Below are 25,000 nucleotides of genomic sequence, written 5' to 3'. Positions count from 1 at the left end.
AGGTTTGAGAACCACTGACTGAGCTAATAAGTCACCTTGTGTTTTCCTCACGTCTTCCAAACCCTAACCCCTTAAGCCTCGGACCAGTATCCCCATCAATGGGATCACTGGAAAAGTACTTAATTCCTCCTTGCGGTGGCGTCACCCCTTAAGACGCTGCTCACTATGACATGATAGGTTAATTATATGTCATGTATACTGTACTCCAAACAATAGAAGGATGGTTACATTAATTCTGAACGGACTCCTGGAGCCATATGGGAGAAGACTTGGGTGGTAAGACCTGTGTGTGTGTGTGTGTGTGTGTGTGTGTGTGTGTGTGTGTGTGTGTGTGTGTGTGTGTGTGTGTGTGTGTGTGTGTGTGTGTGTGTGTGTGTGTGTGTGTGTGTGTGTGTGTGTGATGTGTGTGTGTGCGCGCACGTGCAATCGCTCATGCGTGCATCCATCCGTGTGTATATTACTATATGCATTTGCATACATGTCAGTTCGTGTGCATGTTTATGCATTTAGTGAATGTGGTTTTTGGGGTACTCTGTGTGTTTATGTATGCACTATACTGTATGTCGCCAGTTCTCCATCAGTGACTGAATGCATGTCTACCCTGACTGACTGACTTGGGGGGGGGGGGGGGGGGGTCCACTGTGACGGACCCTGGCTAAAGTTACTGAGTATCATTATGTGACATGAGGGCGAACTCCCCTATGATATCCTATCCACTCTGGATTATAGATTTGACCTCCCCCCACCAGGAGCCCTGGAAATTTGAAGAGATTAATCGAGGCCCCTTACTTTGGTTTCTCCCTAGGGCTGAATCACTCAGTTCCACTACGCGATGTCAGCCAAGTTCTTGACAGGGCAAGTTGCTCATGAGCTACTGGACAACTCCACGTTCTCTCTGTAGTTGTGCGCTCCCATGGCCTTTTGTTTGCCAAAATGAGATGTGGTGTTGTTGAAATATGTGGCACCATTATACCAAAGTTGCCAGGCGGAGGGTGTGTAGAGCCCAGGATCACAGTAGATAATTGACACAGGGGTGAAAAATGGGTTACAAAATCGTGGGATAAAAAATATATATAAAAAAAAAAAGAAATGCCGTGCACTACTCACCCTCTATGTCAGAAATTCTGGGTTATTTATTTAGTGGAGCATCAAAAGTATAGCAGATCTACATGTACGACCGTGAAACACATCGCTTCGCGCAGCATTTCCAGCATGTGCATCTGCTGCTACTTTTGATGCTTTTGTGTGGCGCTGTAGTATGATCAAGTACGCCGTTAAATTACGAGAAAAATAAACACAAAAAGTTAGAATTTGGAGAGAAGAGGTTTTCCGCCCGACACCAACGATACACTGTATCATATACTGTACATGTATATCTATAACTTGATGGACAGATACATACAGTCTGTATGTATCTGTCCATCAAGTTCCCCATATAGTTCTCATCCTGCAATAGTAAAGGTGAGGTGTTGGCGCTTTTAAGACATCATCATCATCTGTTGACATTCACAGGTGTTCCAGCTGACAGTGGCCTATACTTAGCATTGACGTCTGTTTCTTGTCAAACTGTCGTGTCCACACAGTCTCCGCACAATAATGTGGCGTCAAAAGACAACAATAGTGGCACTTGGAAGATCTGGCCGTTATACATATTATGGCTGTCAAAGCCTGCACTCACTCCCTGTTTATTGATCTTTATTAAACCATGCAGCACTCTTTATCAGATCAATTCCCCTGTGCTGCCCCATGGCCACGACTCCATCTCTCTCTCCCATCATGATACCAGACATCACAAGCTGTTTTTTATCAGATTGACTAAAGTCCTATTCATAGTCTGGATTTTCGGTGATGAGGTGACCACCGCTCCGGTGGTGAGCTGACCACCGGAGCTGAAAAAACGTTGAGTGGTGGTGAGTAAAAACAGAGAGAAGGCCTGGAGCGGTGGCGGTGGTTTGCTCTTCACCGCGGCTCGTGACGTCATGTTGTAGTTCGGTGGTCACCCCACCACCGTAAATCCAGACTATATATGAGCCTTAAGTGCATTTACTACTACAAGTAATGTTCTTAAGTAAATGTTTGAGGTACTTACTGTACTTTACTGAACTATTTTTTTTTTAAGTTTGTTTTGTTGCTTTATACATTACTTCTACTCCACTACGTCTCAGAGGCAAATCATGTATTTTTTACATTAACCACTTAAAGGGACACGTCACCCCTTTTGCAACCAGATCTTATTTTAATGATGTTTGGGAGACAAGAAACACTTTCCTGGGGTTTATATATGGGTGTTTTTAGATATTTTAGTATTTCAAAATGTCTGTGATATCATAGACACTGGGCTCACTTACTTCCTGGACTACATGTTGTCTCAGTAAGACAGCCCTCCCCTATCCACAAGGAGGAGCAGTTCACCAAAGCATTATGGGAATTGTAGTCCAGGGAGGAAGTGAGCCCAGTGTCCATATCTTAAAACACATATTTACCCACATAAACCCCTGAGGAAAGTGTTTCTTGTCCCCCAAACATCATTAAAATAAGATCTGGTTGCAGTGTCCGTGTAAGACCAATTTTATGCTCTGGCTATTTTAGCCTATATCTACAAGCTCACAACATGTTGCATCGCGATGTGGTTATACGCTTTTGAACGATTATAATTTGAATACTTTTACTTTGGTACTTTAAGTAGGCCTATATATTTTGATGACAATACTAGTAAAGTGCAATTTAAATACTGGCCTGAGTATTTTTACATAGTGCTTTTGCAACTTTTACTTTTACTAATCTTTGCTGTGTCACTTTCAAACATGGGAAATTACTGTACAATTGATGGAGTCGAGGTCAAAATGAATGCTCAGAATGTGCAATTAATGGAGGATTATGGGAGATCAAAACAGCCAGCCTTACAGTTTCTTCATATTTCAGCAGATTAAACTCTTAAGCCCTATTTATACTTCATCATTATGACGGTGCTGTGCAGCAAATAAATCGCATATCTAAGTTCACAGCGTGTTGAGGCTGCCACGAGTTGTGAGCTTGTAGATCTGCTATTTTCATACAGTATAACGGAGCATATGATAAATCAAGCACTAGCAAGTTGCTGCGTCCGTCCTCATGAGGCCTGACCCACAATTCAGACCAGATGAACCTTAATTATTAGTACAATTACTCAAGTATACTGTACTTAAGTACACTTTTGAGGATTTTTTCAAATTATCAATACTTTTATTTCTACTCCACTACTCTCTTTTTATATTATTACAAAACATACATTAGCCACTTCAGCCCCAAACATTCCGGACACTTGAAAATAGCGAAACAAAAGATTTTCATACATTTGAAACATTGAAATGGGACATTCTGCACAATGACTTTTACTTTTGGTACTTTAAGTACATTTTGATGCAAATACTTTTGTACTTTTACTCAAGTACACTTTTTTATTGTAAATTTGTATTTCTATATTGCAGTATTGATACTTTTTACTTCAAAATTGTGAGTTTTTCCACCGTTGATTTTACATGTAGGCTATGTCAGTGTTTCTCAAACTTTTTCATGTCAAGGACCCCCACATTGATCCACATTAGCCTGTGGACCTCCATTTGAAAAGATATGCCAGGGAGGGACCCCCGAGTGATTTTCAACCAGTGGTCCGGAGACCACCAGTGGTCCTTGAGGGGGTTCCAGGTGGTCCCCTTCATTTAGCTGGGGACCACCTGGAACCCCCTATAGGTGGACGGTGGTGGTAGCAAAACAATGTTTGTGTTTACACAAACCCTCAAAGCTGGACATAATAGGAGGGCCCCTCAATAAATATATAGTACTTTTTTTCCCCAACCACTGATATAGAAAGATAAATTGGCATCTCTCCCAGATTGCTGAGGCCGCACTGTCCCTTTAAAAGGGGAGACGGGGGTGGGCGGGGGGGCGTGGTGCTGCTGCTGTTGTGAGGAGCGACCGTCTTGTCAGTTATTGCGTTCACACACACACACACGCACACACACACACAGTACTGCTGCCATTCACTGTGTGTACAGGCACTAAGGCAGACAGCTGTACAGTACACAGCAGAGAGGCTCAATGAACTGCTGCCTGCTACTACAACTGAACACACACACATACACTCTGAAAGGAAGGACGCTCTGTGTGTTTGGTGGCACCTTGCGAGGCTTCGTTTGTTTTTGGTTACCTTTACATTTTTGACAGTGACAAACAACGACGTCAAGGGATTTATTATCCAAGAAGCGTGGTCGTCTGACTGTCTCTCCCACCGGCCGAGACGAATCAATCTGAATCGGTAAGTCTGCTATTTTACACGTTTTTTTTGTTGGTGCATGAGAAATTAATATATATTTGCCATCTCTTCTCTTCGGTTTGTGCTCAGTCAGTGAGTGTAGTGCGCATGGAAGCTAAAAGAAGGAAACCATCATGTCATCATCGACTGCAATTGCTTACACCGAAGCAAATGATTGCTATGAACTGAAAATGTGCATTTTCATAGGTTAATATTCTACACACGTTGTCAATTGCGTTGACTCGTGTCATCATGATCAAACATGTCAAAGAACGAGAATATACGGTTTACGGGAACGCTGGTGGTATCATGTATATTAATTGAATGGTGGATTTATTTGCAGCTGTTTTCATCATAACTAATTTAGCTAATTTAGAGTCGGACACAGTGGGGGCATCTTCGCATCTGAACCGATAGATTGTTTTTCACGCGACATGCATGATACAAGTCAGAACGTTTGGCCCACATTTTGATGCATTTCCCTCAGTATGGGACCAGTACTCTTTCTTCAGGCTTTAATATGCCATTGAATGAAGCTTGTTTCCCAATGACTCTCCCGTCCTTCATTGGTCGAAGATAATTGATACAAAAAATGCACTGTCTGTATGTATAGTAACGTGTGTGTGTGTGTGTGTGTGTGTGTGTCGCACAGATGACCTCGCAATAACGTTCAGTAGGTAATGGGCAGACCGTTAATGCTATTCCTGTCGCCGCAGATAGAGGGCACTGTATTACCTTCGCGGCCCTGACTGTCATCACAGCACTGGAAAATCCAGAGCATTGATTGTAGCTTTATCCAGACAGACTGCAGGTCTGTCTACTCTGTCCTCTTGTTTTGCCAAATTTGGCCCGTGTGCCTTCATTCAGGTTGTGTTTTACATCATAACACCGACGGCATGTCAAAATATTTCTCCTTGTAACAAAGAACAGATCTGCAGTCTCATGTTTCCTGCTGTCCAAACATCAGAAATTAGCCTAATCACACAACATGTATTAAAAAGTGAAAAATAGATTTTTTTCCCTTTTCTTAAATTGTATTCCCCCACCTCCTAACCACAGTTCTCTATGGCATACCTTTGTGGAACAGTCTGAATGTTTCTGCAATTTTTGGGCATAACATTATTACTACACTCTTATGGTGTTATATGAGGTATTTAATCTGACAACATCTGGCTTTAGTGCATGTCATCTTGACTGGGAGCTTATTGAGCCGTTGCTGGGTGAGGCATCACGCTGAGTACAAAATCAACTGGGATCATCGCCACAGCTTTGCCCATTAGGCACTCGACTTGACCCTCTACTCCTGGCTCAACATTGTACTTGGAGTGTCCAGTAAGCCACAGACAGTAATATTTAACTGTTTGGAAGAGACTTAGCAAAGAAAAAAGTACTAAACGAAGAGAAATTGTGATGATGGGTGAAGGGATTGTGATGATTTTTGACATGGAAAATCACCCTTTAATCAGGCTAACCTATTCAGATTAAGTTGGTTTGAGGGATTTGTCAGTTTACTCACTGTACTGTAAAGGCTGTCGAAGGAATTTGTGACCATGTAAAACGCACATGGCTTTACAGGCTTCAAGGGGCCACCCACCCACAAAACCCGACAGAGAGTCCTCCAGTCTGCTGGCAACGAGGGACGGATTAATTGAGAATATTAAGCCCTGCGAATAGCCGTGCTTCATATCCCTCATGAAATCCATTGAGCTTTTTAATGTGCTTTGAGCATTCTGCACGTTTGGCTTCGTCAACTCCTCGGCATGTTAAATTTAAACACGGCAAAACACATTGGCAGCATTCACCTGCTTGCTCTTAATTCAAGCAGCTGTCCCACCAGTGTTTGGGCCGGCCTGTGTATTTTAGAAAAAGGAAGGGGGAAGAAAATGTAGGTCCGACGTCCAAGAGTAACAAGGTGACTGGGCTGAGGTCTTGTGTGTGTGTGTGTGTGTGTGTGTGTGGTTGGTTATAGGTATGACTGGAAGTGGAAGCCTTGCTCAGCTCAGGGGTGGCTGGCGTGTGCATTACCAGGTAATGGAATGCCCACACATGGCTTTGGTGTGTCTTTACGTTCCTCTCTCTACCCCTGGCTCCTCTGTAAGCTCCTGCCCACTCCGCCTGGCTGGCCCAGCTGTGGGGAGGGCTGGCCAGGGGAAAGACAGGGCCATTGTTTCCTACCAGCCGCTGAGACAGAGGTTTACTTGCTCCGCCGGTGCCAGATGTTATGCTTGGCATTGGTCACTGCCCGTCGCGGCAGTAAGGTGAGAAGCTGGTGCGGCAGCTTGGACCTGGTTGGCCGGAGGCGGGGTCGGTGGCGTGTGCTCGGAGCCGGCCAGGCGTGGTGCTTCTTGCCCGCGGCTTCCTTCTGTTTGCTCTTGCGTGCACTTGGGTGGTGCGCTTGGACGTAAACAGACACACTCAATCATGCACAATGATAGTGCAACAGGGCAGTCGTTACCTATACTGCTGGGTACGAGTGCATGGTTTGTAGCCAGGGCATACCTTGCAGTTAAGATGCAAATTAGATGCATTGCAGACTAGGCTACTATAGGCTATCTTACTCCATGCGTGCAATGTTGCACACATGGAGTAAGATAACATTCAAACACAGGCACACGGAAACTAATTATCATGTTTACATCAATAACATTGCCAACAGCTCACAGGCACACAGAGCTGTGCTGTGCTTTTCCTGTAGTTCATCAATTAGCCTTACAAGTAAACGGCAGTGTCCCAGTCTCGCCTAATACAACCCCCGTGTCTGATGTTCGCCAGCAGCTGGCCTTTCTTCTTTACCCTTCAGTCATCACCAACGCGCTGAGCTCCCACAGCGCACGCAGAGAAAAACCGTGCGCCCCTAGTCTCTCTGCTGGAGTGTGTTGTTGATCGAGCACACTCACTCTTTGTGTGGTGGTGGGCGAGCGGGCAGCCAGGCAGCATGCCGGGGTTACTGTATCAACGCAGCGTCTCTCTGGCATGAAGCAAGAGTCGTCTGGGAGTAATTAGTAGTGAGGGTATAATCCTACACCAGACTCGGTATTAGGGCTGCAAACTATCCACTATCAACTACTATTGTGGGGGGGGGGGGATTACTTTACTTTTAATTATTAATGTTACTGTATATAAAACTATTTTAATAAAATGTATTCTTTTTTTATAATCCGTAAATTGGATTAACTGTTGCACACCATTGTTACACCCAGTCCTCCTCAATCACAACTGGTGCTTTCATCTCTCCTTCTCATCACATACTGTGTATAGAGGACGAGACGTTGAAGAAAGTCAAAGTGTTGGGATGGTGGGTTTAGTTCAGTGGCATGCAAGTTGCATTTGGAGGCAAACTTATTTTCACATTTTGCGTGCTAGAGTTACATAGCGTCCATATGGGCCTATGCACACAAACGGCATTGCATTTATTTTTACATTCGAGTACTAGAGTTACACAGCACGCAATATGGGTCTATCTACACAACAGCATGGATGTATTTTTAGGAGGGAGGATGAAAACCTTTTCCAGTGTGACATGGACAGTATGCCTGGCTGGCTGCAGTGAGGCCCACATTTCACAGACTGAGTTATAAAACTCACGGGCATAAATATTCAATAATAACTGGCTACGGTTTTAAGCTAGAGAAGTATATTGTATGCCTGCTCTGTGGTCTATACACATAATATAATATATTACACGGTTGATCATTCATACTGTATTATGAATGATCCCTGTATCCCGGCCATTATGAACATAATATGGCATGTATAACGCGCTTGCAGTTATGATGGATTTATCCTGTGGAAAGTTTTTTTTTGTTGCATACACGTACGGTACGTGTCACAACTGAGGAGATGAATGCACCGAACAGGAAATTGAAACTTTTGTTCGGTTTTCAGCCTTTTCCTCTCTCGACCGACCGGCTTCAATCCATGAGGATGTTGGTTGCCTCGGCAGTTGTGTGCGGTTCGTGGAGTCTTCACAGGGATAATATGATGGATAAATCTTATCTTGAGAAGGAATGTTTTGAGGGCCAGCTGCATGGCATTGTCATTTGTAGAGCATGCAACGGAGGGCCCACGGCCACAGCCCCACACTATAAGTAAAGTAAAGTCAAAGTGTGCAGCAGTTGTTTTCAAACATGTTCACGGCATAAGAGGTTTGTTTGATTGATTGAATACTTTTTAGTCTGAAATGTAAACGGCCAGACATTAAGGTGAAAACAAGGTTGACACAAAAAGGTCCTGCATGGAGTGCATGCACGGGGACTTGTTTCCATCACTGTCCTAATTGTCAACAACAGCAAGCTTGTCATTTTGCTGGGGTCCCTCTGGAACACCCTCAATGACGGACCACTGGATCATAAAAGAGCAGTGGTTCTTGGACTAAAAGTGCATCACTTCGTGCCATGCGCCATACATTTCAAATGATCAATTTGGTGGGGGGGGGTCCATGACACGAAAAAGGTTTGAGAACCACTGGCACAGAGACCTTGCTGATGGGTATAGCTGGAACAGTCTCCGGTCTGTTTCCCTCACACAGTAGTGGAGCTGTTCTCCGTCCGCTGCTGTGAAACACCTGAGTTGGAGAGGAAGCGCAGCGTGGCAGGAATGCCCCCTTTGTGCCCAGCAGCCCTGCTAGCTGGCTGGCTGGTTGGCTGGCTGGCTGGCTGGTTGGCTGGCTGGCTGGTTGGCTGGCTGGCTGGCTGGCTGGCTGGCTGGCTGGCTGGCTGGCACTGCTTCAGGAATGGAGCTCAGCCAACCGTGAAGCAATGCCACGATGATATGATCTTAATGTTGGCTGCTACCTTACACCAGTGGTTCCCAAACATTTGTACTCCAGAGTGAGACCCAAGAGGTAAATGTGCACCCCCCCCCCCCCCCAAACCACCACCACCTTATTTAATTGTGAAAATAATAGTCAATATGCAAGCTTGACGCTCAAATGTAAATAAAATAAAATAAATGGTGTATAGAAATGGGTCCGTCCGTGACCCCAAAATGTGTCCCGACCCATTGTTTGGCCAACACCGCCTTAAAACCCAGTAAGGATATGTTTCCATGTTTGACCTTGTCCTCTTGTCTTTCCAGAAGAGAACAGTTAAAGTATGGTAGACTATAAGTAAACTGAACTGCAAGCTGTGATTTAAAAAAAAAAAAAAAAAAAAAAAGACCATACCTCATGGGCCATATTCTCTACCACTGAGGAGGAAATCTCCTTGTCCAATGGGATCTATTAAAGAAAACATTGGTGGACGCTTTACATTCTTCCTCTACCCCTATTTCTCCTCCTCTTCCTCTCTTTCCTCCTCCGCAGTCTCTCCCTATAGTCTTAATTTCCTCTCTCGGCTCAGCCGTGGAAGAAAAGCGAAAGTGTCACTGTCAGACACACGCGCATGCACACCTCACGCACACACTTACACAACGTATAAAGAATAGACTTGTGCAAGAGGGTGGCTAATTAAAAACTCATAAAACCTGGATACTAAATTGTGAACTGGACGCCTCAGGTTCTCTTCGGGCCATTTCCCGCCTCGCACAATGTGCCATTGTTGCGCAGCGCTACTGTAGCGAGACTGCAGCCTGTCGGGGCCCCAACACTGTGTTGTGGGAAACAGTAGTTTGCTGCCTTGGCTACCTGATTAGGCTCGCAGGTTTTCCGCTACCCGTTGAAATCGGAGGCAATTGGAGTCTCGGTTGCACCCTCGATTGTTCCAAATGCGCGGGGGGATGGTGGGGGGGACGGTGGGGGGGGGGTGGAGCTGCTTGTGGCCACAGTGCAGTGTTGTATTATTTAGCATTTGCCTAATGCGTTGGTTTCTTCAATCATATCCGAGGCGCGGCGGGGAGCAGGTGCTCGCCTCAGATTGCCTCCCAAGTGTCTAAATGGCATTATTTGCCCATCGTGGAGAATGATTCAGCGCTGGGGTAATGGGGGTTGAGAATATCCCAATACGTCTTCAGTCCCTGACAGCTTCCTCCCCCCCCTCTTTTCCACAATCTTTCTCCCCTCCTATACCTCTTGCTCCCAAGCCGTCCCTCCCGCTTACTCTCTGTCTTTACCCTCTCTCAACCCCCCCCCCCAACCCCCCCACACACACTCCACCGACTCAATGAAACGGTTGTTTCGGTCCACCCCGTGCGTTCAGTCACACGCAATTAGCTCCCGTCAAAACAGGCTGCAGCAGGACGGAGGCCGAGAGAGAGAGAGAGAGAGAGAGAGAGCGGGTGCGTCCGAGCCTCGCACTCAGCCCTCTTGCGCTCTCCTCCTGAACCCCATCCCATGGCTGGCTAATATTACCCCTACGCTACCGAGAGAAGGGTCAGGAGGGTTTCGTCGGTAGATGGAAGGGAGGGATGGAGGTGGGTGGGGGGGTTTACACTCGGGACCTGTGCGCGTGCTGCCTCGCTGAGCACAAAGCAACTCTTTCACCAGGGATCTGGAGCACATATGGAATCGTTTATCAAACCCCCAATGCGTCAGCCGCCTAGCCCCGAACCCCCCCCCCCCCCCCCCCCCCCCCCCCGCCGCCCCTGTACTGTTCAGTGCTGCAGGTTTCCCCTTCACCTCCACAAACGCCACGACTCACTTTACCTCCGAAATTACCTCAAAAAAGGCAGCGATCCCACCTGGAGACATTTCTTCTCCACTCTTTTTCCTCCTCCCTCGTCCCGAAACTGTTACACCGCCATCAGTGTTGCCATTCCTGCTTATTATTAACTGACTTTGGGCTTGTTTTTCTGTATAGTAGCTTGTTAATATCGTTTTTTTGGGGGGGGCTTGTTTCTAAAGTGTAGTTGCTTAATTTGGGCTTGCTTCCTAATGTTGAAAACAGTGGCTCTCAAACATTTTCACGTCAAAGAAACCCAAATTATGTACCCCCATCTGAACATATTTTGTGCCATGGGACCCTGGCCCATACCAGAGTTGTGGTGTTAAAATGTTGTAAATATGTCAATTTTCAGAAGATTCTTTTTAAATAGCCAATCTACAAGCTCACAACACGTTATCGTGCACAACGCATTGCAACATGTGGAGAGCTTGTAGATTGTCTATTTTCAAATGCTTCTTTTCATGGACCTGGTTGCTTATTTCTCTCACAAAAATCTGGCAACACTGCCCTTATAGTCCTGAATCATTCTTTACCGCCATCACTTTCGGCTCATTGAGTTACCAGACATTGCATCGAGGAACCCTAGAGAAAGCTCTTTTTAAAAAAACATCTGAAGGCCTAATGAGTGGTTTCTGGTTGGATATTTTCATGGTCCTCATGTGTGGAGCACTGTGTGGAATTCACTTGCCATAATGCTATTGTCTTTTGATATTCTGCCTCATGTCAGTCATTTGCCGGACATTCTCGCTAACATGGCTGGCATTCACATTGCGTTAAAGATGATACGGTACCTTCACCAACGGGCATTTGGCAATCGTCGCACTTCATGCTCGGTGGGACAAATTCAGGTCAAGTTACTTGTGTTTGGGCTTAATATGGGGTCAGCATTCAGTGAAGTTTGCTTACCTTTTCGGTAAGTGGATTAGTATCCACACAACATTGAGAGGAACGCTAGTACAACAGTAACGCAATAGCTGTGTGACATCATCTTCCAAGGCCTGGCCTTTAACTGCACAGCTGGGTGTAGATAACGGAGTGGTCTGGATGTTTATTTTTTTCCCCCTGCTACATTCCAGCTTCTTATTTATAATAGCATGATGTCCAACTCAGGGGGGGTTACTTCTATAAAAGGAAGTCGGAGGATTCTTTCGTTGCCGATCCACTCAAACAGAGGCTCACATGCCACGTTTTCTCAAGATGTAACCTTTTAGATATCCAGTAGAAAGACATCGCTCATGCAAATTATGAGTTTTATTCGGGTTTAAGATAACGAGTTACATGACTGAACGCTGTCTGCAAAATCAGAATCAGAAGGTTGTAAATGTGAAACCATAAAGCACTTTTGGATGTATAATCATCCATGTGCATCCAAGAATTTACATTTAGTCTTTTCTTTTTCTTTTTTTGCTCTCTCTGTACTCAAAGCTGTTTTGAATAAAATGAAGAGACATAATAGACACAGTCCTCTATTTCAGAGGTCACTTTTGGGTTTTGTTGAAGATAGACTCAACACGCTGCACAGGTCAGCTTGCACTGTGGTGCAAGCTGAACTTTGACATTTCAGGTTGTTCACTTGCCAGTGTGACCCTCCAGGAAATTGGTTTTGTTTACAGAGAGCTTGTCATTATGTGGTTTGAATTCAATTAGCTTGACGGGTCATGGTGAGAACCCCAAGGCTCTCATAACCAAGTTCTGGAGTCATGTGGCTGTGTTTTGTCCAAGACCCCTCCTACAAAAACCCACCCTGAGAATTTTCTCAGCTTGAGAAGTGATGAGATTTGATCCGGATTGTCAAATTGTCGACAACACTTCAGGTCTACAGTAGTTTATCTGGCCTTGGGGCTTTATCTTCAGTTGTCAGTTTCGTAGGAACAAATCCTCCCTAAATGAGCCCAAACTCCTCAACCCCAACAATCCAGATGTCCTCAGTGGCCTTACGCCCCATTTAATGCCTAGCAGATGGTATTTGCAGTGCTGGATTCTGTAAAACCAGATTATCATAATGAGGTCATTTACCGATGAACTGTGAGGGTTTGGCCAATTTATGTGGTGGAAGCTGACCCTGCTCGCCTGGGTGGGTGTTTGAAAGTTACTTATAGATTACCCTTTAGGTTAAATAGTCTTGAAGCATGACGACTCCTTGCTTGAACAGCTTCAGATATAAAGCTCATATTTTCCCAAGGTGTTAATTCAGACTGACTGTGAAACAGTAATTTTCTTCCCCTAATAGACTTTGGGGTAATGTATAGTTTCTGGCTTGTGTTTTTGTAGCTTCCCTCCCTTGCTGTCTTTGGTGGACAGGGTTATTATTTTTTTTGCACTGCCCTGAGTGTTTGTTAGATTGTGGGAAAATTCCTGGACTGTCCGTGAGAGTCCCTCGCTCTCTGGACTAGCTTTTCCCTGGGGTCTTGGAGACATGGAGGGGCCGAGCCACACATGAGCTCCAGGGTCCTCGTATCCCAGGCACCCCCCTCCCCCCTGTTATTAGCAATGGAGCACTGTCCAATGATGCAAAATGCATACACATACTGTGTAATGTTAACTTAACTCCAACAAGAGTATATAAACTCTTGTTGCGAACTGAGCGGTGGCACTATACTTTTATTGTTATAGTTACTGTGTGTTACATAGTGACTGTGTGTTATAATACTGTGTTAGTGTGTGTGGTGCCTTGGAGCCAAGCATAGTTGTTGACTTAAGCAACTGCAGGGTCAATAGGTCCTACTCAGACAGGGGTCAAAGGTCCTAATCAGACAGACACACAGAGCTGTCCTTACTCAGACATACGGATATACATGCATACGGACAGACACTCATTGGAGACGGTGTGCCCACCACTCAAAAATACTTTTAGAGTTAACGAGTTGAAGCCGTATTCTGGGATGGACTTGATGCGAAAAATAGCTGATCTGCAAGCTCACAGATCCCTGGAGTCCCTCCCGGAGGACTTGTGGATCAGCTATTTCCACTATAGTGAAGAGATTTGAAAATTGGAGGCGCCCTAGTATGGGGAGGGGGGGGGGGGGGGGGGACTCGGGTCAACTAAGTATAGGGTTTAAGTGTTTAAATTAACACTCTGGGCTTCTTTCTAATCCTTCCAGTACAACCCCCTGTGGCCAGACCCATTTTGCGGGTCAGAGATGAGAGACGTCACAATCTCATTCCAATGTGGGAGTCCTGGGAAATGTGGGAATGCGATGCAGAACCCAGAATCCTTCCTTCATCAATAAACCATTTCAGATTTATAGGCTGAAACTTTTGAGAGAAGATTTTCAGAATGGCTGGGTCTACTTTGGTTCCTGATGCCTTGTTTGTCCTGGCTTCAAGATCCGATATTCAACCAAACATGGGTAGAGTTTTTAAGGCAAGAGTTTGCAATGCATGTGTGTGCTTTTTGAGGGGCGCTATTCCCTATAAATGCATGGCTTTCCGAAATTATGTCATAGGCCAGCCAACCAAATCTTTGGACTTGTAGTGCTTGTTTAGAGCCTAAATTCCCTGTGTGATTTTTTTAAGGGCTAGTTTAGGTTCATTTTGTGTCATCTATGGTTGTGGGAATTAACCCATAATCCACACTGCTGACTCTGAGGCCTGACTTTGATTGGATTGTGAATTCTAATTCGACACTTTGTATAAAGTTCTGCGTTTTTAGTGCCTTTGTAATGAAACTGGTAGTACTCAGTAAATTCACTCAATTACATGTTTTAAATTGAATTCACTTAAAGGACCACTTCACCACTTTTCAACCTATCTTCAAATTGTTTCCTACTGTGTTTGTGTCTCATAGGAGGGCTGTGGACACCTCGGTAACCTTTCCACCAGTGACATCATTGCTAGGCAGAACATTTTGTTTTTAATAAATATTTAGATTTTTATTATTGTGGGAACGATGGCTTTCATTTTCGCATTGCATGATCTCAATTTAGTTCAAATATATGTAGCCATTAACCAGAAAACCTTCTACAAGCCTACAGTGCATTACTAAACACAGAACGCTTTCTGCAAGCCCACATGACTAAACAAAGCATTCTGCCAGCCTATATCACTAAACGGAGAAAGAATTCTGCAAGCCAAGCAGCATCATAATTCCTCCTATGGCTTCTGAATGACAAAATCTAGCCTCTCTATCTTCCCGCAATGACTTTATAGTGTAGTTCAAAGAACCCTTAAAAGAACATGATGCATCGTCTGAGCGATCGACCTTTCCGTTGTGTTTGAGCTCCGAGATGGATGAGCGAGAGGCAGTTAAGCATCCAGGAAACGATGACAAACTCGCACGGGGCGAGACGAGAGTCTCTCCCTCACCGCGTTGCCTTTTCATATGCTTTCGGGATGGCTTAGCAGACTTACCAAACGGCGGACCAGTGCCATAGGTCCGTCATCCCCGCTCTCGCCAAGTGACAGACCGCGTGGTTGACAACAACTAAAGCATTCAGGGGCACTATGAAAAGGGCTCTCTGTCTCTGGAGAGGCGGGCTGAAATGGGGCCTTTTATAGCTTTCATCCTTTCCAGTGGGGCACAGATTGATCTCGCGCAGGTCTGCGGCTGTTGCACCTCAAACGGGACTGCTGAGAAAGCAAGCCGTTTGTTTGTGTCGGGGCCTCTTAAAATGCTGCATGCTTTTTTTCCCCCTCACAAACCAGATTTGTCCCTTGTCCTTGGGCACCCCCGACCCTCCCACCACTCAAAGTGCTGCTGTTATTTTCGGCATTCACGCCAACTACGACCGCAAGCAACCCCCTCACTGCAGAATGCACCCCTAAACGGTGCCCCATAGGTTTGAAGACGGCCTAGCGTCATTGGCTACATGGTATCCTATATATTCAAAAGTATCAGACTAATATTTACGTAGTATTTTGTTTAGACAGATGTTAGGCTAATTGTTTACGTGGTAGCCTAGTCTTCTTCGAGGCCGAACACACTTCTCTCTGCACTGTATTTATGTTATTATTTAGCTTGTTAAACACGTAAGTGGCTTTGGATAAGGGCATCTGCTACTAACTAGACATGCACTTGATGTGTGATGATGATCAAGATCACATAAGCTCTAATTCACCCACACTGATGTGAAAACACGCTCGTGTGTGTCTCATATACGGTAACAGTAGTCCTCTTTTTCTTAATTATTTGTATTTATTATCCCACGATTTTGCAACCCGTTTTTTCCACTCTGTGTCAATTATCTAATGTAATCCTGGGCGCTACACTCCCTCTGCCAACCTGGGGAGAGCAACGGACTGAACTCATGCTTCCTTCTATGCATGTAGAGTCCAAGCTGCTTCTTTTCACCTGCCAGGGGGGGAGTTACCCTGGTTGGACGTAGCGCGTGGCAGGAACACGTTATTCCAACCAGTTACTTTCCCCTCCATCAGGCTCCCTGGCTGGCTAGGGGGAGGCAGTATAGAGACCAGGGTTGTAGTTCTTTTTCATGAACCCCCAAATAGTTTTGGCCACAAACTACCGTCAGCAGGTTCATCCGTCCTCGTCACCATCACTGCAGCTCTACCCTTGCTTTACAGATGAAGGGGGGAGGGAGAAGGGGGGGGATGTTGGGGGGGGGGGGGGGGGATGTCCAGAGTCCATTGAGATCCTTCGATAAACACTCCAGCTGCTTCCCTCCTGTTAAATATCCACAGAGAGTCTTGTGACCTGTCGGTGCGGTTCCCTAGGAAACTGCCAGTCCCCCCTCCCCCCTCCCCCTGTTTCCCATCTAGATGTCGACATGCCAGTTGCGTCCTCTCTTGAGCTGTGCACTTATTTTTTTTATCCCACGACTTTTGTAACCCATTTTCTTTTTACCCAGTGTCAATTGACGACTGTTATCCTGGGGTTATCCCTCTGCCAACTTGCGGGGAGAGCAACGGACTGACCTGATCATGTTTCCTTCAATGCATGAGGAGAAAGCCGCTTCTTTTCACCTGACCGGGGAAAATGTCGGACGTAGCGCGTGGAAGGAACACATTATTCCAACCAGTTCCTTTCCCCTCCGCGCTGTTTGGCTGTTGTTGGTTCCGCTTGTTGTATGTAAACCCCCCCAATCACATCTTGCCATCGGTGTCCAGGAAACTCTGGACGTAAACAAAATGGCTAGCGAAGACAATCGAATGACTCGACAGGGTCCTAGCAACAGTTAGAAGAGAGCTGGTTATATTTTGTGCGTGCGTGCGTGCGTGCGTGCGTGTTTATGTGGAGGTATTGTAGAGGGCTTGGGAAAGACAATATCCATGCATAATGTGTTTGCACTGGGTGGTTTCTGTGTGTTTGCTACAGATTACATGGCTGAAAAGTAAATGGGGTGTAGTTTCCTTTCATTTTCTAAGCCCCGTCACAAATTATGCCAGATGGTTCTATGATGCATGGCATTTCCTGTGTGTTTTCATTCCCATTGATGAAGCTCGTTGGGTTTTGTTTTCGTGGACGTGCTAACCCAACCGGGGCTTTGTCATAGTGTAATTGATATCCATAGTAGCTATAAGTGGTGCACGGCGTACCTTTTTTTGCTTTTCCATTTCACAGGCCTTTGTGTTTGTGTATACGGTATGCGTGCGTTGCACATGTGCTGAAAGGCCTGTCCTGTCAGCGATGATTGTGATGGAGAGATAACCCATAAGCCACTGGTCTGCGGGCCAAACCGTCAGACTGTTGCATCCGTACAGGAACAGCTTAAATCCGGAACAGCACTGTTTAAGCTACTGCAGAAAGAGACAGATCCTCTCTGTCTCTCCCAGGATAATGCCTCCAAGCGATTTGATATTTCCCCCCCCCCATACCAAGTACCATAGAGCCTTTTCTTACACAGTACCATATCTCTCCAGGCAGTGGTGCTTGTACTATGGACGCTGAGGTCTTTTTGAAGTCCAACCACCCTCTAGTTCCACAGCCTCTCCCCCTACTAGTACTAACCCCCTCCCCCATGCACGCAGCCCCACCCCCTGCTGCTGGGGTCTTGTCCAGCAGCCAGCCATGGCATGGGGGGGGGGGGATTAGCTCTGTCGTGCGGCATGAGAAGAGAGATTGTGTGCGTGTGTGAGTGTGCGTTGGGGTGAGAAATAAATGTACAGGCCAGGGGAGGCCAAGACGGAAGAAATTACAGAAAGAGGGGGGGGTACAGTGTGACACTACCCTACTAGACTGACTGTGCCCATCACCATCACATAGTAGAAGTGATGATTGTGTGTGCACGGGGGGGGGGGGGGGGTCTGGGTTGGGGGGGGGGGGGATTATAGGTATTAGACGGGAAGAGTGGGCCCCTGATGGAGACATTAGTGCCACTATGCCCCCCCCCCCACCCCCCCTCCCTCACACTCGTCTCGCTCCCTTAAATGCACAATTAAGTCTACCAGAATCCAGGCTACTATACTGCCCATTTTCTCTTTATGTGTTATGAACTATGTGACTGCATGTAAATCCCTTTTCTTCTATATTTGATCCCCTATAAGCCAGTATTCGTGTGCCTACTGTAGTACTTCTATATACCACGTATATACCACTTCTATATACCATATACCACGTTCTAAACACGTTGCTTCATGCCGTGTTTTTCGAGCTTGTGGATCTGCTACTGTATATACTTTTGGTGCTCTTGTAGTGTGACGCCGTGGTGTGATGATCAATGAGAATATGGAGAGATACGTGCCGCAGTTTCTGCCCGACAGCAACGACATATTTTGAGCACTTTCTGTCCTGCTGGCACCGGGCCATCGATATGTGGTTACGCTGAACATGAACGTTCTAAAAATGTAACGGCAGCATCATGTACTGTGTATACCAAATCATGTAGTCTGCTTTTAGTTCCGATGGTCGCTGCTGTATATTTGGCCAGAAACCTCTTATCTCCACATTCTGTTTTTTTACAAATGCCCTACTTGATCGTACTAAAGCGTCACACAAAAGCGTCAAAAGTAGCAGATCCACAGGCTGGAAACGTGGCGCGGATGTACGGTTTGCTACAAGCATACCATGCATACATACAGGAGGGTTTTTTTTAGCCTGCCTGCTTCTCTCACTCACTCCTCTCACCAGCAGTCTGGTCCTTAAGGATTGGATTGGCTGCCAGGTTGCCGTGGCGACGGGCCGCAAGTACATAAACCAGGCGATGTTTGGGGAGCGCTGAGCTGCGAGGCAGGAAATCTCGCGCATTCTTTTATCTCTGAACCTGCGGGCGGCGTTCCCGCGGCGCACCACTGTGCTGCTGAGCTCCTTGGAAGTCCTTCTTTCTTTTCTTTTTTTGGCTTCTTTCTCTATTCTGTCCATTTTCCACCTTTTTCCAGTCAAGGGCTAAGCAAGTTCTCAAACCACTGTTATTTCTTTCTTCTGCAGGAATGAGGAATGGCGACAGAGAGAGAGAGAGAGAGAGAGACGCAGAGAGAGAGACTCGATCTTTTCTGGATCAGGGCCCACTTGAAAATCCGCCCACTTAACACGGCAGCCGATATACTGTATGCACAGATGTGTGGCCCGCAAACACTTTTGAGATTTCCAAGTGGGCCCTGACCACATCGTGGGGAAAGCTTTCACAGAAAATAGCCCATTGACAAGTTTTAAAACAAAATTCGATTTTTAGGCGAAATCTCTATTTTGTGGCTGTAATCATTGCTATACTAGAGTGTTTGTTAACTAAAATGGGTATTCCCCATCTCTCCAGTTCCTTAATAAACAGAAAATAAATGTTCAGGACTTTAGGAGTTTCATGCAATCAGGAAAGGAGCATTTCGGAGATTTTAATTTGATAGTTTTCCAGTCCGCTCATTACTGATCATTTTTGTGTCATCACTCCAAATCCTATCTCTGGATAGGATAAAGATTTGGAGAGACAGGAAGACGCCTGTTACTGAACAAACACTCTTATAGCAAGATAGTTATTTGACACTTCCTTTAACAAAACCACTGCACCTTTTTTGAGGGGCGAGGGCCCCTCCTATAGCTTTTGCTGTGTGCAACCCAAATGTTGTCCTAACACAAACATTAAATGCCATTGGCAATGAATGGACAATTTCGAGTGTTGCGTAACACATTGATCACACAAACATTGATGACGAAGGTGAGGACGCAAATTCAGATTTGCCGGAATGAGATGATGTATGACGATGTACGATTTAATTCTCAAAATGTTAGGAAGAAGAACACAAACGTGTTGTGTCGTTCTTCACACATGAAGTAGTAGCAGCAACCACCCACCCACCCACCCACCCACACCCAGTCTGTCACCACCCTGTCTTCCTAATGTTCGGTCTACGTGCAGAGGAAAGGGAAGAGACCGGATGACTACAGACATGTGAGCCTGCAGGTCTCTCTCTCACGGTGTGTGCGTGTGTGTATGTGCGTGCGAGCGTGTGTACGTGTACTGCAAACGGCTGAGTGTTAGTCCAGTGGTTGTCACACCTTTTAATGTCAAGGACACCCATTTGTACACTCTTCAGAGTTACAGACCTCCTTGTAAGGGTCCATTTGCACACCCCCCCCCCCCCCCAAGAACCCTGGGGGACCCCACTTTGAGACGCAGTGTGTTAGTCGCTCTCTGAGAGTGTCTCCATTCAGTAACGTCTATAAACACCCTCTGAATTACAAATTGATTAATGAACACTGAATATTTTACTGTGTGTGTTTGCTCTGTATGCAAGTCTGTATAATGCTGTGTATATTAGAGTGCCAACCTGTCAAACATGGACTGTTAGTGATGTGTGTTTGCTCCATTAATAGTACAGTAAATCCCGGTCAGTAAAATGTAGTATAGGCTATTTCTAGTAGACGCCGGTCATAAATCTGTTTGGTTCTCGCTCCAAGACGTACACTACATTTTTCCAGACTCATTTAATTTTTTTGGGTCGATATAATTCACTACTAATAACCGTCTTCTTTGCCTTCGGTCCATTTATAAATTTGCAGGTATAATTTCACTAGTGAGTCTAATTTTAGCCGCCGGGCTTGTGTGAACCCTCTTAAAGGATTTTTAACAGTCTCAGACTCGCAGACACACACGGCTCTGCTGTTTTGGCCCGGTGTCTACTTCCCTCATTGTCCCCGGTGAAACTAGAGCACTAGGCCAATGCTGAGTAAGCCGGATTTCTGGATAATATCCTCTGCTCATTCAAAGGGAAACTTTTTTTTCCCAACCCGAATCCTATTCTGGTATGCTGCATGAGCTAATCAATATCACTGCCAAAATATTGACGACTGTGAAGCGATGACGTCACACATGACAAAGGACATTTTGTTTTGTCACACATTTTTAGTATTGATCTCGTCATGTCGGAACACATTTTTAGTATTGATCTCGTCATGTCAGAACAACGGGACTAAGGTATAAAATCAAAGATTTCCTTTACACTGCACTACTTCTCCTCAGTCAGCGGCGCGCATGCGCAGGCCAGCAAAAGCTTTGGTGCTAGAAAAACGCTAATATACGGTGTTGCATTTAGGGTAATGGGCAAATTCAGAGCCATTGGTGCTGGACAGAGACATTGTGAGGACAGAGACATTGCCTCAAACAAACAACATGCAGACAAACAAAAGGACATTCCAAGTGACATTGATGAATTCCAAGTATAATCCAAGTATTCTGAGGCACCCCTGGTCCTGGACTTGCGTCCCTAGGGTGTGCCACGGCACCCACATTGAGACCTGAATGCCCCCGAATGTTCTCGAGAAACAGAGAGCGATCAAAAAAAGGTCATTGAGTTTTGTCTCTTCCCAGCGCTCGTCCGGGGTCAGAGGCTCGCGCTATGCACTACAATGACCATCATGGTGGTCAGTCGGTCACAACAATGCCCACCCAGTGCAGTATGACTCCAGTCGGTCACAACAATGCCCAGTGCATTAGGACTCAGATCGCAGAGTCTTGGGGAAAGAAATGCCCCGAGTCCCGACTCATTGTTCTGCAGAGGAAACCAAGACGCGGCGAGAGGAAAAGGAAGGTTTAGGGGAAGAAAAGTGCTGACCCAAATATTTGGGAGCAGCGTGCGACGGGACAACAATTCTAGGCTCAACACTCGAACTGCCCGTTTAACTTAAATGGCGTGTAATCGTAACAATGTGTGTTGATTGGACGCAGCCAGGGCAGATGTGATTAACCCAGATTCGTGCAGCGAGGGTCGAGGTTTCTTTTTTTTTTTCTTCTTTTCTTTTTCCGAAGCAGGTTTTTTGTCTTGGCAGAGGCCAGTGTGGAAGCTCGGGGACAACCGTTTATTGTGCTGCTATATCAAATGTATTCTTTTTATTCTGCAGACACATTCCAGGGCAATTCATACTGTATGTTGTTGTTGCCGGCGGGAAGAAACCATGTTTTAACATTTGTCTTAGTTTCTTTTCCCCCATAAATTAACGCCATAATTGACCATACTACAGCGTCACTCAAAAGTAGCAGATCTGCAAGCTCGAAACGCGGCGAGAAGCGATTTCAGCTTGCGAATCTGCTGCTATACTAACAGTTTTGGACATACAGTATGGGGTTTATGCCCGACAGACGATTTGTGCTTTTGAAGCTCTGATAAGGAACCATCTGCATGGCATTAGAAGTATAGTTTATTGTGAATCGCCGGTCATTGCCTATAGTTTGGGCTTTGATCATTCCAGTTGGATGCTACACATGGCTGCACTGTTAGAATTCCCCCCCCCCGAGGATAAACCGTTTGATTCACCTCTTTGGAGGTCATGCTAGAATTCACGGTCCATTGCAGTTTGCAATCATATGTACTGTATTTGGTTTGTGTCTGTGTGTGTGTGTATTTGTGTAATGTGTATGTGTGTGTGTGTGCACATCTCTATTGGATTGTTCTTTTTTTACCCCTCCTCTATTATTGGACTGGACGAAGTAGAACAGTTTTGCAGTGAAAGCACACATACTCTGATAGGAGACAACAAAAAAAAGTGTATTCGGCCCACCACTTGTGTTTGTCATAGCAGAGTGCACATGCGGAGCGATTCCAACTGATTAGCTGTTATGTAGCATTCATACTCTCACCAAGCACTCACACCCTCAAGAGGACAATCTGTCTGTGAGGACAACATTCAGCTGCGCGCGCGTGCGTGTGTGCGTGTGTGCGTGCGTGCGTGCGTGTGTGCGTGTGTGTGTGTGTGTGTGAGTGAGTGTTTTTGCTATTGTATTGCAAAAAATGTAGGAATTACCGGTACACATTTTCTCCCTGTCGGGCAGAAACCTCTTATCTCCATATTCTAACTTTTCTCCATTTTTTTCTTCTTAAATTAATGCCCTACTACTTGATCATGCTACATGCGTCACACAAAAGTAGCAGATCCTCAAGCTCAAACCGTGGTGCGAAGCGGCACGCATTGAGCTTGTAGATCTGCTACCTTTGGTGCTTTTGAATTTGAATCCTGGCAAGTAACAATTTTGGACATATGAGGTTTCCTGCACCTGACAGACTGTCTCCAGTTGGACAGTTGGAAAGAATGTATCCCTCTTAGCAATGATTAGGGTGATTGTGGAGGGGTTCAAATACTCTGGTTGACTCAATTATGATACCAGTAACCAAGGAGTCGTCAAATCATTATTTATCTTCCAGATTAGTCATGAAATGGCACTGATTGGATCAATGCACCGTAGCTACATTACATCCTTTTTTTTTGCAATGTCACAATATTGCACACTTACATTGCAATGTCGATGATGGAACGATAGATTGAGCAGCCCTTGTAGACAGTACAGTCTTGCAATTAAGAGTTACAGAAGTAAGAGTCGTATACAGCAATACATAGGCGAGAGAAGAACAATTAGAAGGACCATTGCTTGCTCATGGGTGGGATCTCTGTCGGTCCTTTGCTCTACATGTAAAGTGTCTTGAGACAACTTGTTGTGATTTGACACTTTAATATACTGTTTGTCAGTACTGTGCACAGCGCTTTTCCTATTTTCCAACATGACATTCAAGAAGCCAGATTGATTTCAAGAAGGGTGTGTGCGTGCATGCGCACGTGGTGCACACCGCCGTGGCGTGCGTCGCCTACCACACCGGGCCCAGCTGGCTTTAATCAACACCACTGCGTACTTCGCCACTCAGCCAGGAGCAGTAATCTGTGCACAAGGAGTTTCCCCCTGGCAATAACCGCTCACCCTCCACTCCCCAGCACCTCTCCACACGTTTTTACAGACACCCACTGCACACACACGCAGTGCGCACATACACACACACACACACACACACACACACACACACACACACACACACACACACACACACACACATGCATGCACAGTTTTTATGGTGTGAGAACATACTTTTCACCCATGCTCATTTACCCCCCCCCCACACACACACACACACACACACACACACACACAGTATATGCACACACGCAGTATAATTACATCATGTAATTATACCTGTGTGTGCATATGTTCACATGCAATTTACATGTGATTTGTCATAAATCCTCTTATGGGTGCCATTTCATTTACACGTATCTTAGACGTCGGTCTAATAGCCTGACAGGTCCTCAGTGGGAGGGGTGGATGGGGAGGTATAAGGGTGTATTTGAGCCTGCAGAAGTCCAGCCGGGTCGTAAAAGCAATGACAACTCAAGTGACAACAAGGGGTTTGTGTGTCATCAAACAATACGCAGTAAACCTATACCGATTTGTAACTCCGTCCGAGTCAGATCAACCAGACTGTAGATTTGCCTGCGTGTACAATCCTGGGGTTTTGGGGTTTGTGTATACAACTCGTACTTGTCTTGATGGCTATCTTGGCAGGCCTGTTGACCCCCCAGACCCAGAGGGAGCATCTTGACCCAGCGGACGACGACATTATCAACAACACCCCTGCAGCCCCCCCCCCCCCCCCCCCCATACCCTCCTCCCCACAGTTAAAGGGATATTTCACTTTGGTGAATCCGACATGGTTAATATGGAGTGGTGTCTGATTCAATTAATATGAAATATCTACATACGGAATCGAGCAACTACTTAATAATGCTCACAAAAGCCTGAGTCATATGGACGATATAAATAGACATTTATTTTAAGTGAAATATCCCTTTAAGCCAGAAAAGTCACCCTGCCCTCGAGTAGCAATGTGACTTTTTTTTTTTTTTTTACGTCTTGGGGTTCTGAGTGTGTGGTGGGGGGCGGGGGGGGGGGGGGGGGGGGGGGGC

General features: G+C 45.7%; 1 protein-coding gene across 1 annotated transcript in view; it reads left to right on the top strand.

The window, feature by feature from the left end:
* The first annotated feature begins 4,026 nt into the window (after nt 1-4,026).
* daam2 (dishevelled associated activator of morphogenesis 2) overlaps nt 4,027-25,000 on the top strand; it is a 137,604-nt gene continuing 116,630 nt past the window's right edge. Inside the window, exon 1 of the mRNA XM_080783048.1 lies at nt 4,027-4,294. The gene's annotated coding sequence lies outside the window, so the exon portion shown is untranslated. The remainder of the gene's footprint in view (nt 4,295-25,000) is intronic.

This window comes from Protomyctophum bolini (assembly GCF_963924005.1).
Source record: "Protomyctophum bolini genome assembly, chromosome: 15".
Classification (NCBI taxonomy): Eukaryota; Metazoa; Chordata; class Actinopteri; order Myctophiformes; family Myctophidae; genus Protomyctophum; species Protomyctophum bolini.
This window is presented reverse-complemented; position numbering and strand designations above follow the sequence as displayed.